Raw genomic sequence first — 13,014 nt, forward strand, 5'->3', positions numbered from 1 at the left:
ATGCTTAAATAAATGCTCAGCTTTCATGGTAAGAGCAAAATTAAAAAGTTTAGGTCACCATTGGGTACGCTCTTACCTGTTTGTCACTACTAAGGAGTTGGCTCTGCTCTTTAAGCTGTGTTCTGGAAGCTCTCAGTTAAATTCTACAACAAATGCAACATCTAAAGTAGAGCGGGTTATTAATTTATTAAATAATTCAGTTGTTAAAGCAATAATTCATAGAAATAATTCCTTACTGGTAAAGACTATTATTTTTTCATTGATATTAAGTGGCAGGTTGTATTATCATGGGATCCAAAATATTCCCTGTATTAGTCAGGGTTCTCTAGAGTCACAAGACGTACAGAATGAATCTCTCTCTCTCTCTCTCTCCCCCCCCCCCCATATATGGAATTTATTGGAATGACTTACAGGCTGCAGTCAACTAATCCGACAATGGCTGGCAGCGAATAGAAAGTCTGAGCAGTTGCTCGGTCCCACGAGGCTGGCTGTCCCCGCTGGTCTTCTGTATGTGCTGGAGTCTTGGAGAAGTCAAGGCAAAGGCAATGAAGGAATGGATGGATGTGCTGGCAAGGCCGTGGCAAGCAGGCGAAGAATGAACCTTTTCCTTCTTCTGTTGCCCTTAGATAGCATCCAGCAGAAGGTGTGGCCCAGATTAAAGATGTGCCTTCCAGCCTCAAGGTCTGGATTAAAGGCGTGTGTCTCCCATGGCAAGATCTGGAGCAGAGGTGTGTGTCTTCCAGCCTCAAGACTGGGATCAAAGGCAGGTTGTCTTTTCACCTCAAGATCCAGATCACAGGTAGGACCTCCATTTCTGGATTGTAACTCATTCTAGATACAGTTATGTTGACAACCAAGAATAGCCATTACATTCCCTCTTAAGATTTTTAAAGATATCCTATGGATATTGCCTAAAGTTACATCTAAAAATTCTGTAGATTATTATTTTTCAATCTAAAAAAGATTGCTTTTAATGCTTTTGTAGATGACTCTTTAAAAAGACAAGGAACATATACTCCATACACAAATTCCACATGTTCCACAAAGATTGTACCCATCCCAGGTGATACAACTCCAAAGTCTAAGCCTGCTACAGTCAATCAGCTTTTTCTTACAGGGGGAGGGTGCCTGTCCTGGGTCTCACTCTGTAGACCAGGCTGGCCTCGAACTCACAGAGATCCGCCTGTCTCTGCCTCCAGTGCTGGGATTAAAGGTGTGCGCCACTGCCACCGCGAGGCTCAATCAGCTTTTATTAGCTGTTTCTCAGCCATTGAACAATTTCACTGACTCTGCTGTTTATTTAAATTTGGATGGTAGTGTATTGGACAGACTAAGGAAGAATCAGAGTTTTCCAGTCATGATGGATAGCTTTGGAACCCCAGTTTGCACACCCTCACCCCAAATGGCTCTCCTGAAGGAAGATGGAGGCTAAGCATTAACTGAGGTCAACTAAACCTCATAGCAAAATCAGGACGTGAAGGATAGAGACGCAGAATGGAAACGGACCTAACTTGAGAGAAAAAGGAATGTTGCAGGAGGATTGTGAATGTAGAAAGGGTATAGTGGAAGAAAACGTTTGGAATGGGGTACTTAAGGATGGAGTCTCGTTAACGGAAAGTTGGAACAGGTGGGACACGAATAGTTTAGGAATGGAAAGGAGACAAGCCTGAAGAAAAGGCTCAATGTGCTCCTCCAGCTCAGCTTCCTTGCTTTAAAACTAATAATAGTAAACAAGGAAAGCCAATCTTATTGAAACAAGGCAGTCATATTGAACTGCCGGCCCTCTGTCTCTAGAGGACACTAGCAGGAAAAACCTGCCGGAAGGAAAGCCAGGAAGAGCTGTGGCTGCCATTGGTAAAGGCAGCCCCCGTGAAATTTCTTAGTCCTAATGACCCCTCTGCTTATTATTTCTGTCTTCTTTTTAGACTAAGGAGACAAGGGCAGGTTTCCAAGATATTTGGGATTAGAGTGGATTTTTGTACGGTAAATTTCTAAGGTTATAAAGGTATACTCAGGTTAACAAGAATTAACTTAGAGATGTATGTCTAAAACTGTAAAATCCTAATTTTATACAAACGAGTAACTTGCTGTAAACTGTTAAAGATAATTAAGATGTGCAAATGAGTGGTCACCTTATAAATGATCAAATTTTTAATGTGCTCAAAACTAAATTTGTAGTCATATGAAGTACGAATATAATTTTATTTAAAGAGACAAGCTTTGGACTTCTCTATACGTTTTCAAGGTTACCCGGGAGACAGGTTTGGGACCCCTGTGACCCCAGGATCATCCTCTAGTCTAAGAATCCCCAGTCCTCATGATTTCTGTTAAGTGAATTCAGACAAGATCCACAGAACAAAATGCAGAAGACAGACATAAATAACTAGAAGTCTTGAGGGTGAGATTGGGCAAAGGATAAAGAACCATTACCTCTTAGGGTGATGGACAGTGGCCAAAGGCTGACCATCATATTTAGGTAGTTGATATAATTTCTTAAGTTTTCTGGGATAGACAGCTTTCCAGAGAGACAGTTTTTTTGCCCAGGTGATTGACAGGACCATTTGGATCAACTCTTAAGGGCAGAGGCAATGGTATACCTAAAGCAAGAAATCCATGGAGTGTGGTGATATTGTGTTCCCCAAAATATTGTGCATCCTAATAAACTTATCTGGGGTCACTAGATATAGAGGCCAGAAAATGATGGCACACACCTCTTTAATCCTGGCATTCCAGAGGCAGAGATTCATCTGGATCTCTGTGAGTTCAAAGCCACACTGGAAATAGCTAGGCATGGTAACAAGAGACTTTAATCCCAGGAAGTGATGGCAGGAAGCAGAAAGTTATTTTGAAAGACTCCCGAAGGCAGTCTTCCCTCTGGAGAGACCCTCGCCCAGAGATCACACGAGACCACAAGTCAGATGCAAACAGCAAGAGGCTTTATTCAGGAACACGGGTACCCGGGGCAACACAGTCCCTCAAGAAGCTCAAGAGACTGGCGCGCCCCCGGGCTGGAGCGGAGGGTTTTTATAGGGTCGGGCAGCAGGAGCACGAGGAGGGCGGGTTCAAACTCAGGGCAACTCATGGTTTACAGGGCTCTGATTGGACGATTCAAATGAGGCCGGGTTCAAACTCAGGGCAGCTCGTGGTTTTTCCCCGAGCTTGACACGCCTGCTGCCTGGCTCCAAGTTGTTTTTCTGACCTTTAGTACCCTTTTCTGGGGCCAGGAGGCCGGCTGTAGACACCCTGCGCTTTTCAGACCTTACTTGAAATGGCGTTAGGCTAAGCTAGTATGCTGGGATCTTTCATTCCCCCATTTTCTTATCTCAGGGAATGGAATCCTCCATTCATGGGGAAGAATAGGGATGTGGCTCCATTTCCACCTGGTTGAGTCGTTGGTATTGTTGGGTCAATACCAAGGTCTGAACAATAGAAACACGTTCCCTGATAAATTGGTCCTTGTCCTGACACCTCGGAGATTGTAAGCTTATGCTGAGGTGTTGAGGCACATCCTGATGGGGGTGAAGAGGGATTGGTGAAACTTCCGACTACGGCCACCCCCTCATAATAGGGAGGTGTGGAAACTAGGCATAACCAGCACTCCTGAGTCCGATTTGGGCTGGTAACATTGAGGGCTGAGTAAGCGCCCTCTATAAGATTCAATAGCCGGTCTCCCGTACCGGGTCTGGGTGGTTGGAGGGTGACAGGGGTTACAGCGGCATTCGGAGCCGTGCTTGGGCGAATGACCGAATTGGGTCGGGTGGTAGCCCTCGGGGGTGCTGGAGCAGGTAAAGAGGGGCGCTTTTGGTCAGCGAGAACCTGGTTGGGGCCTATAGAGGCGGAGGGCTCCTCAATTTTAAGTTTAATCATAAAGGTAAATCCCTGGTCCTGTCCTGTCATGAAAAATCTAAGTCCCCATGTTTTTCCTTTAATCCAATCTTGTGCCGTCCCCCTTCCTTTCTGAGTAAAGGATATGTTTAGGGGGTTGCAGATGAAGTTTATACAGGGGCCCTCCCCCTCCCAGTATGTACTAAGCTCGCCTGGGAAACCCCAACAATGTGCTCGGGTGAGTGGGCGCCATGTGCGGCTTTCCCCTTGGGTAGTCCTTTTTACCCTAATGAGGTCCCAAGTGGACGAAGACTTCCAATAGGTATTGCCAGTTGTTTCACATCCCCATGCTTTACAGAAGTAACTTTCATAACCCCCACATTGGCTAATCAGCTTTCTGTCCCTACCATCCCGGGGGCAGACGTAGAAGGATAGTTGTGACAGGGCTGCCCTGGCTTCAGGGTGGCCACATCCGTATCTCCCGTCACTACATTTGCAAGTTCCCTTACCATCCTGACAGACGTCTGGTGCTCTGGGGTTCATGGGGTCAGTGGTAGGGATGTCCCAGTCCTCTGACCCTGCTGCTAATTGGCAGAGATCTGGATGTAAGTTAGGCCACCATGTAAAGGGGGTGTGAAAGGCGGTCGTTTGCCAGACCGTCTCCCCAGTTTGTGAGATGACCTGCCAAGTGAGCCTCTTAGCTAGGTGCGGGCTCTCTGCCGCCCTAGTCCCCTGGGGGTAGGTAGAGATTAAAAGGAGGGGGAGGAAGAGGAGCCGCGGGCGCAGCAATCCCGTCGACCTTGAGTGCAGTGGGGGTGGTCAGCAAGACAGTGTAGGGCCCCTTGCACCGTGATTCCAGGCTCTTGGTCTGGTGTTGTCGGACCCAAACGGAGTCCCCGATCTAGAAGGGGTGGGGCACCACCGGCTTGTCCAGCTGCTCCTGATAAGCCTTGGCCAGGGGCTTCCAGACCTCCTTCTGCACCAACTGGAGGGCTTGAAGATGTGCCTCTAAAGTAGGGGTGGTGACCAAAGAGGAAATATCAGGATGGAGAAAGTTTACAACAGGAGGTGGGGCCCCATATATGATCTCAAAAGGGGTTAGGCCGTGTGGGCCAGGAGTATTTCGGGCTCGATAGAGAGCCAAGGGAAGTAGGAGCACCCAATCTCTAGTGCCAGTTGCAAGCGTTAATTTGGTTAGAGTCTCCTTAATTGTCCTATTAGCTTGTTCTACCTGTCCTGAGCTCTGGGGGCGGTATGTACAATGGAGTTTCCAATCAACCCCCAATAGTTTGGCCACCTTCTGACTTACCTGGGAGACGAAGGCAGGCCCGTTATCCGACCCCAATATTTGAGGCATCCCATACCTGGGGAAGATTTCTTCCAACAGTTTCTTTGTTACCACGTTAGCCGTCTCATTCTTGGTTGGAAATGCCTCGATCCATCCAGAAAAGGTGTCCACGAAGACCAGGAGATAGAGTCCAGGTTTTACTTCTGTAAAGTCTATTTCCCAATGAACACCAGGACGATGGCCTCTTTGGCGGGCCCCCTTGTTTAGATGAACCTTTCCTGCATTGACTTGAGCACAGGCTGGGCAGGTGGAAGTTACCTGTTGGAGTACCTGATCCTGGTTCAGCAGCACTGCCCAGGTGTTTTCTCTGTCTAATAAGGTCTTCATCTTGTTTTGCTCAAATGGGTCAATGCATGGAGGAATCTCAGCATATATCGGGTATGGGAGGTTGGCATGACCATCCGGTCCCCTAGTATATATGCCTGTCTTCTTTGTTCCCAGTCCGCCCCCATTTTCTTTGCTAGCTCATGGTCTTCTGGGCTATAGGGCACGGGGTCTTTCTCAGGCTGTGGTCCCGAAATTTACCCGGTCTGAGTCCAGCAGTAAGGCCTGATAGTTAGTCATTCTGGCGTTAGAAAGCCATCTGTCCGGTGGTTGTCGGACCAAGGCCTCCACTGCATGGGAGGCCAGCACAGTCAATGGTTGTCCCAGAGTCAGTTTTCCGGCATCTTTGAGTAATATGACAATGGCTGCCACCATGCGGAAGCATGGAGGCCATCCTGTAGCCTGAGTTCTCATCCACAAACAGTTCAAAGGGCTTGGTTAGATCTGGCAGACCCAGAGCCGGGGCCTCGAGTAAGGCCTTTTTGATCTGTTGAAACGCTTTCCGATGTTTCTCTTCCCATTGGAACATGGTCCCTGGTTTAGTGAGGGGGTATAATGGGGCTGCCAGTTCGGCAAAGCCAGGAATCCAAAGGCGGCAGTACCCAGCCGTATCCAGGAATTCTCGAACTTGGTGGGGGTTCCGAGGAGGGGGGATGGAGATTATCGTCTCCTGTCCCCGGTTTCTTAACAGGCAAGAGAGGGGTGTTCCAAGGTGACTGGCAGGGCTTTAACACCCCTTGATCCAGGAGCCTCTGAATATGGGGCTTGATCCCCTCATGAGCTTCCCGTGACATTGAGTACTGTCTGATTGAAACGGGAGTCTCGGAGGCCTTTAGTGAGATCATCAGCGGTGGCTGATCGCGTGCCAACCCCAAGCCCCCAGTCTCTGCCCAGGCCTGAGGAAACTTCCTCAGCCAGTTCTGTAGCTCCTCAGGTGACTTCTCCGTGGGTTCTGCCTCAAACAAACGGTATTCTTCCTCTAAACTGAGGGCAAGGATTTGTAGGGGGTCTCCTTTAGGACCTGTGACTCTTGGTCCCTTCTTCTTACAGTAAGCACATTGATCTTTATCAAGGGGTGGCCTCCTTCGCTCTCCCAACCTATCTCCCTCTCTCTGCTGTCCCTGAGACACAACGGTGGCCAAAACCTTTTTCATCTCCCTATGTTGTTTTTTTGTCCCTTTCCTCACGTTTCTGCCATCTCCTTTCCTCACTCTCCTCAAGAGTTTCTCTCTTACTGAACACTTTCTCTGCTTCCTTCAATAAATCTGGCAAACCTAGCGCTTGCAAACTTTCCAACCGCTGCAATTTGGTTCGGATATCTGAGCTAGACTGGTATCTGGATCATACGGAGTGTACATCTTATAAGCCTCCTTCAGCTTCTCTAAAAATGCAGCGGGTGATTCTTCCTTTCCTTTCCTTTTCTTTTTTTTCCTTTTTCTTTTTCCTTTCCTGAGCCAAATTGGTAGGCCTTCTGGCGGCCGCTCGGAGACCCGCTAAGAGCAACTGGCGATAGAGACGTAGATGCTCCCTACCTTCAGGTGTATTGAAGTTCCAGTCTGGGCGGGTCAAGGGAAAGGCGGCATTGATGATATTTGGGAGTTGGGTTGGCCTCCCGTCATCGCCCGGAACCTGCTTCCAGGTCTCCAGGAAAACTCTCTGCTTTTTTTTCTTCCTCCGAGTCCCCAGCGAGCGGGGTCATCATGGGGGGGGCGGCCGCCGGGAAGGTCGCGGCCGGCGCCGTGACAGGAGGCGCCGCGAGCGCAGCCGCTGAGGTGGTCGCGGCTGGCGCCTTGACAGGAGGCGCCGCGAGCGCAGCCGCCGGGGTCGCGGCTGGCGCCATGACAGGAGGCGCCGCGAGCGCAGCCGCCGGGATCGCGGCTGGCGCCATGACAGGAGGCGCCGAGAGCGCAGCCGCCGCGAGCGCAGCCGCCGGGGGTCGCGGCTGGCGCTATGACAGGAGGCGCCGAGAGCGCAGCCGCCGCGAGCGTAGCCGCCGGGGTTGCGGCCGGCGCCGTGACAGGAGGCGCCGCGAGCGCAGCCGCCGGGATCGCGGCCGGCGCCATGACAGGAGGCGCCGCGAGCGCAGCCGCTGAGGTGGTCGCGGCCGGCGCCGTGACAGGAGGCGCCGCGAGCGCAGCCGCTGAGGTGATCGCGGCTGGCGCCATGACAGGAGGCGCCGAGAGCGCAGCCGCCGCGAGCGCAGCCGCCGGGGTCGCGGCTGGCGCTATGACAGGAGGCGCCGAGAGCGCAGCCGCCGCGAGCGTAGCCGCCGGGGTTGCGGCCGGCGCCGTGACAGGAGGCGCCGCGAGCGCAGCCGCCGGGATCGCGGCCGGCGCCATGACAGGAGGCGCCGTGAACGCAGCCGTTGGAAGGGCCGCGGCTGGCGCCATGACAGGAGGCGCCGCGAGCGCAGCCGCCGGGATCGCGGCTGGCGCCGTGACAGGAGGCGCCGCGAGCGCAGCCGCCGGGGTCGCGGCCAGCGCCGTGACAGGAGGCGCCGAGAGCGCAGCCGCCGGGATCGCGGCTGGCGCCGTGACAGGAGGCGCCGCGAGCGCAGCCGCCGGGGTCGCGGCCAGCGCCGTGACAGGAGGCGCCGCGAGCGCAGCCGCCGGGATCGCGGCTGGCGCCGTGACAGGAGGCGCCGCGAGCGCAGCCGCCGGGGTCGCAGCCGGCGCCATGACAGGAGGCGCCGCGAGCGCAGCCGCTGAGGTGGTCGCGGCTGGCGCCGTGACAGGAGGCGCCAGGAGCGCAGCCGCTGAGGTGGTCGCGGCTGGCGCCATGACAGGAGGCGCCAAGAGCGCAGCCGCTGAGGTGGTCGCGGCCGGCGCCGTGACAGGAGGCGCCGCGAGCGCAGCCGCCGGGATCGCGGCTGGCGCCGTGACAGGAGGCGCCGCGAGCGCAGCCGCCGGGGTCGCGGCCGGCGCCATGACAGGAGGCGCCGCGAGCGCAGCCGCTGAGGTGGTCGCGGCCGGCGCCGTGACAGGAGGCGCCAGGAGCGCAGCCGCTGAGGTGGTCGCGGCTGGCGCCATGACAGGAGGCGCCGCGAGCGCAGCCGCTGAGGTGGTCGCGGCCGGCGCCGTGACAGGAGGCGCCAGGAGCGCAGCCGCCGGGATCGCGGCTGGCGCTATGACAGGAGGCGCCGAGAGCGCAGCCGCCGCGAGCGCAGCCGCCGGGATCGCGGCCGGCGCCATGACAGGAGGCGCCGTGAACGCAGCCGTTGGAAGGGCCGCGGCTGGCGCCATGACAGGAGGCGCCGCGAGCGCAGCCGCTGAGGTGGTCGCGGCTGGCGCCATGACAGGAGGCGCCGCGAGCGCAGCCGCCGGGATCGCGGCCGGCGCCATGACAGGAGGCGCCGCGAGCGCAGCCGCTGGGGTGGTCGCGGCCGGCGCTATGACAGGAGGCGCCGCGAGCGCAGCCGCCGGGATCGCGGCTGGCGCCGTGACAGGAGGCGCCGCGAGCGCAGCCGCCGGGATCGCGGCCGGCGCCATGACAGGAGGCGCCGTGAACGCAGCCGTTGGAAGGGCCGCGGCTGGCGCCATGACAGGAGGCGCCGCGAGCGCAGCCGCCGGGATCGCGGCCGGCGCCATGACAGGAGGCGCCGCGAGCGCAGCCGCTGAGGTGGTCGCGGCCGGCGCTGTGACAGGAGGCGCCGCGAGCGCAGCCGCCGGGATCGCGGCTGGCGCCATGACAGGAGGCGCCGAGAGCGCAGCCGCCGCGAGCGCAGCCGCCGGGGTCGCGGCTGGCGCTATGACAGGAGGCGCCGAGAGCGCAGCCGCCGCGAGCGTAGCCGCCGGGGTTGCGGCCGGCGCCGTGACAGGAGGCGCCGCGAGCGCAGCCGCCGGGATCGCGGCCGGCGCCATGACAGGAGGCGCCGCGAGCGCAGCCGCTGAGGTGGTCGCGGCCGGCGCCGTGACAGGAGGCGCCGCGAGCGCAGCCGCTGAGGTGATCGCGGCTGGCGCCATGACAGGAGGCGCCCTGAGCGCAGCCGCCGCGAGCGCAGCCGCCGGGGTCGCGGCTGGCGCTATGACAGGAGGCGCCGAGAGCGCAGCCGCCGCGAGCGTAGCCGCCGGGGTTGCGGCCGGCGCCGTGACAGGAGGCGCCGCGAGCGCAGCCGCCGGGATCGCGGCCGGCGCCATGACAGGAGGCGCCGTGAACGCAGCCGTTGGAAGGGCCGCGGCTGGCGCCATGACAGGAGGCGCCGCGAGCGCAGCCGCCGGGATCGCGGCTGGCGCCGTGACAGGAGGCGCCGCGAGCGCAGCCGCCGGGGTCGCGGCCAGCGCCGTGACAGGAGGCGCCGCGAGCGCAGCCGCCGGGATCGCGGCTGGCGCCGTGACAGGAGGCGCCGCGAGCGCAGCCGCCGGGGTCGCAGCCGGCGCCATGACAGGAGGCGCCGCGAGCGCAGCCGCTGAGGTGGTCGCGGCTGGCGCCGTGACAGGAGGCGCCAGGAGCGCAGCCGCTGAGGTGGTCGCGGCTGGCGCCATGACAGGAGGCGCCAAGAGCGCAGCCGCTGAGGTGGTCGCGGCCGGCGCCGTGACAGGAGGCGCCGCGAGCGCAGCCGCCGGGATCGCGGCTGGCGCCGTGACAGGAGGCGCCGCGAGCGCAGCCGCCGGGGTCGCGGCCGGCGCCATGACAGGAGGCGCCGCGAGCGCAGCCGCTGAGGTGGTCGCGGCCGGCGCCGTGACAGGAGGCGCCAGGAGCGCAGCCGCTGAGGTGGTCGCGGCTGGCGCCATGACAGGAGGCGCCGCGAGCGCAGCCGCTGAGGTGGTCGCGGCCGGCGCCGTGACAGGAGGCGCCAGGAGCGCAGCCGCCGGGATCGCGGCTGGCGCTATGACAGGAGGCGCCGAGAGCGCAGCCGCCGCGAGCGCAGCCGCCGGGATCGCGGCCGGCGCCATGACAGGAGGCGCCGTGAACGCAGCCGTTGGAAGGGCCGCGGCTGGCGCCATGACAGGAGGCGCCGCGAGCGCAGCCGCTGAGGTGGTCGCGGCTGGCGCCATGACAGGAGGCGCCGCGAGCGCAGCCGCCGGGATCGCGGCCGGCGCCATGACAGGAGGCGCCGCGAGCGCAGCCGCTGGGGTGGTCGCGGCCGGCGCTATGACAGGAGGCGCCGCGAGCGCAGCCGCCGGGATCGCGGCTGGCGCCGTGACAGGAGGCGCCGCGAGCGCAGCCGCCGGGATCGCGGCCGGCGCCATGACAGGAGGCGCCGTGAACGCAGCCGTTGGAAGGGCCGCGGCTGGCGCCATGACAGGAGGCGCCGCGAGCGCAGCCGCCGGGATCGCGGCCGGCGCCATGACAGGAGGCGCCGCGAGCGCAGCCGCTGAGGTGGTCGCGGCCGGCGCTGTGACAGGAGGCGCCGAGGGCGCAGCCGCTGAGGTGGTTGCGGCTGGCGCCGTGACAGGAGGCGCCGCGAGCGCAGCCGCTGAGGTGGTCGCAGCCGGCGCTATGACAGGAGGCGCCGAGCCTGGATGGAGAAGGATTAGACACAGAACGCAAAACAGACCGACACCACAAACAAGAAACAGTTTCGCTGCGCGGCTCCGGTGTAAAACCGAAAGCAAAAACTCAGATGGGGACACGGAGTGTTTGAATTCTCCGTCCCCTGCCAGCACCACGTATCCTTCTGATACGGGGGTGGCCCCGAAAAACCGTGCCCCTGAGGGGACTTCCCGTGCCCCCGAAGGGGACTTCCCGTGCCCCCGAAGGGGACTTCCCGTGCCCCCGAAGGGGACTTCCCGTGCCCCAGAAGGGGACTTCCCGTGCCCCAGAAGGGGACTTCCCGTGCCCCAGAAGGGGACTTCCCGTGCCCCCGAAGGGGACTTCAGAGACCCGTGGAACGTCTTCCAGGGTCGCAGTGGCGAAGTCCGAGCTCGTCAGCTCCTTCAGCCCCACTGACTCCAGACCGATTCAGGCGCGCAAACAGACAACACTCTGACAGGACAGAAACGACATACACCAAGGCCGGCTTACCTCCTGACAGTGGGTCGGTGGTCCCGAGGTGGGGGTCTCAGATCCCGGACGAGCCCCCAAATGAAAGACTCCCGAAGGCAGTCTTCCCTCTGGAGAGACCCTCGCCCAGAGATCACACGAGACCACAAGTCAGATGCAAACAGCAAGAGGCTTTATTCAGGAACACGGGTACCCGGGGCAACACAGTCCCTCAAGAAGCTCAAGAGACTGGCGCGCCCCCGGGCTGGAGCGGAGGGTTTTTATAGGGTCGGGCAGCAGGAGCACGAGGAGGGCGGGTTCAAACTCAGGGCAACTCATGGTTTACAGGGCTCTGATTGGACGATTCAAATGAGGCCGGGTTCAAACTCAGGGCAGCTCGTGGTTTTTCCCCGAGCTTGACACGCCTGCTGCCTGGCTCCAAGTTGTTTTTCTGACCTTTAGTACCCTTTTCTGGGGCCAGGAGGCCGGCTGTAGACACCCTGCGCTTTTCAGACCTTACTTGAAATGGCGTTAGGCTAAGCTAGTATGCTGGGATCTTTCAATTTAAGGCATGAGAACAAGGAACTAGAGGTTGGTTATGCTTTTAGGTTTTAGCAACAGTTCAGCTGAGATCCATTTGGATGAGGACATAGAAGCTTCCAGTCTGAGAAAACAGGATCAGCTGAGGAATTGGCGAGGTGAGGAAACTGTGGCTTGTTCTGCTTCTCTGATCTTCCAGCATTCACCCCAATAACTGGCACTAGGTTTGATTTTATTAATGAGAACTTTTAAGATTCCTGCTACAATGGAGTCTGCTTAAATGGCAAGGAATGTATTAGGGAACAAAAACTCTCTACAGCACAGGAGAGTTATCATAGGATCCTGGAAAGCCAAGCCATGGTCCATCTCAGCATCCAAAAACTACGAGGGAGAGAACACCGAATACGTGCATCTCAGTTCTTAAGGGTCCCAAGAGGCCATGCCCTAGGGGAAGGGATGTACTTCAAGGTCATAGGCAGGGAGAACAGTTACTTGCTTCCTTTCTAGGGGCTGTGCTTCAAGGTCAAAGCCAGAGCAGCTACCCACTACATACACCATTGTTATTTACTGGAACGCCCTGGCTAGATAGGCATCTCGTGGCCTTTTAGGCAGTTCAGAATGTTGTGTTACCACCCAGAACCAGAGAGACACTCATGCCCCATCCTTTGACCAGTTATCAAAGACCTGCAGTTTTCCAAGCTGCTGCTGAGGAAGGGGGGTCCTGAGGATGGTCAGACAAACCAGATTGTTGCCTTGTTCCTAAAAGGCCCGGTTACATCATTTACTCCCCCCAAGCCCAGTCCCTCCAACTTCAAGCCAGCTTTGCCCTGCTTCCTTTTCCACAGTTTCTCTCTCAGCTGGAGTTAGGCTGAAGTCTTCTTTTTGATGAACTGTGCCGTGGCACAGGTCTGGGAAGTCTCACAGCCTGGACCTGTTTGTGGACTCCCTCCCTCCTCTGCCCAGGTTCTCGGGACCTGGCTCCAGGGCAGAGGCTTTCTGGCTATTTGGTCCACAGTGAGATACTCCCTCCCCAACTGAAGACAGTCACAGCAATG

At 57.9% G+C, this 13,014-nt stretch overlaps 1 protein-coding gene across 4 annotated transcripts in view; it reads right to left on the minus strand.

Annotated features, from left to right (window-relative positions):
* Nucleotides 1–11,677, minus strand: part of LOC102903841 (L-gulonolactone oxidase) — a 35,120-nt gene extending 23,443 nt beyond the window's left edge. The window contains exons 1-2 of one of the 4 annotated variants that reach the window (XM_076545237.1): nt 11,462–11,513; nt 77–143 (exon numbers count right to left, since the gene is read on the minus strand). The gene's annotated coding sequence lies outside the window, so the exon portion shown is untranslated. Of the gene's footprint in view, nt 1–76; nt 162–411; nt 4,216–11,461 lie in introns of those variants that run through there. The other 3 variants (XM_076545238.1, XM_076545235.1, XM_076545239.1) reach the window with 3 other exon arrangements.
* Nucleotides 11,678–13,014: the final 1,337 nt, after the last annotated feature.

Source organism: Peromyscus maniculatus, chromosome 9 (assembly GCF_049852395.1).
Source record: "Peromyscus maniculatus bairdii isolate BWxNUB_F1_BW_parent chromosome 9, HU_Pman_BW_mat_3.1, whole genome shotgun sequence".
Taxonomy (NCBI): Eukaryota; Metazoa; Chordata; class Mammalia; order Rodentia; family Cricetidae; genus Peromyscus; species Peromyscus maniculatus.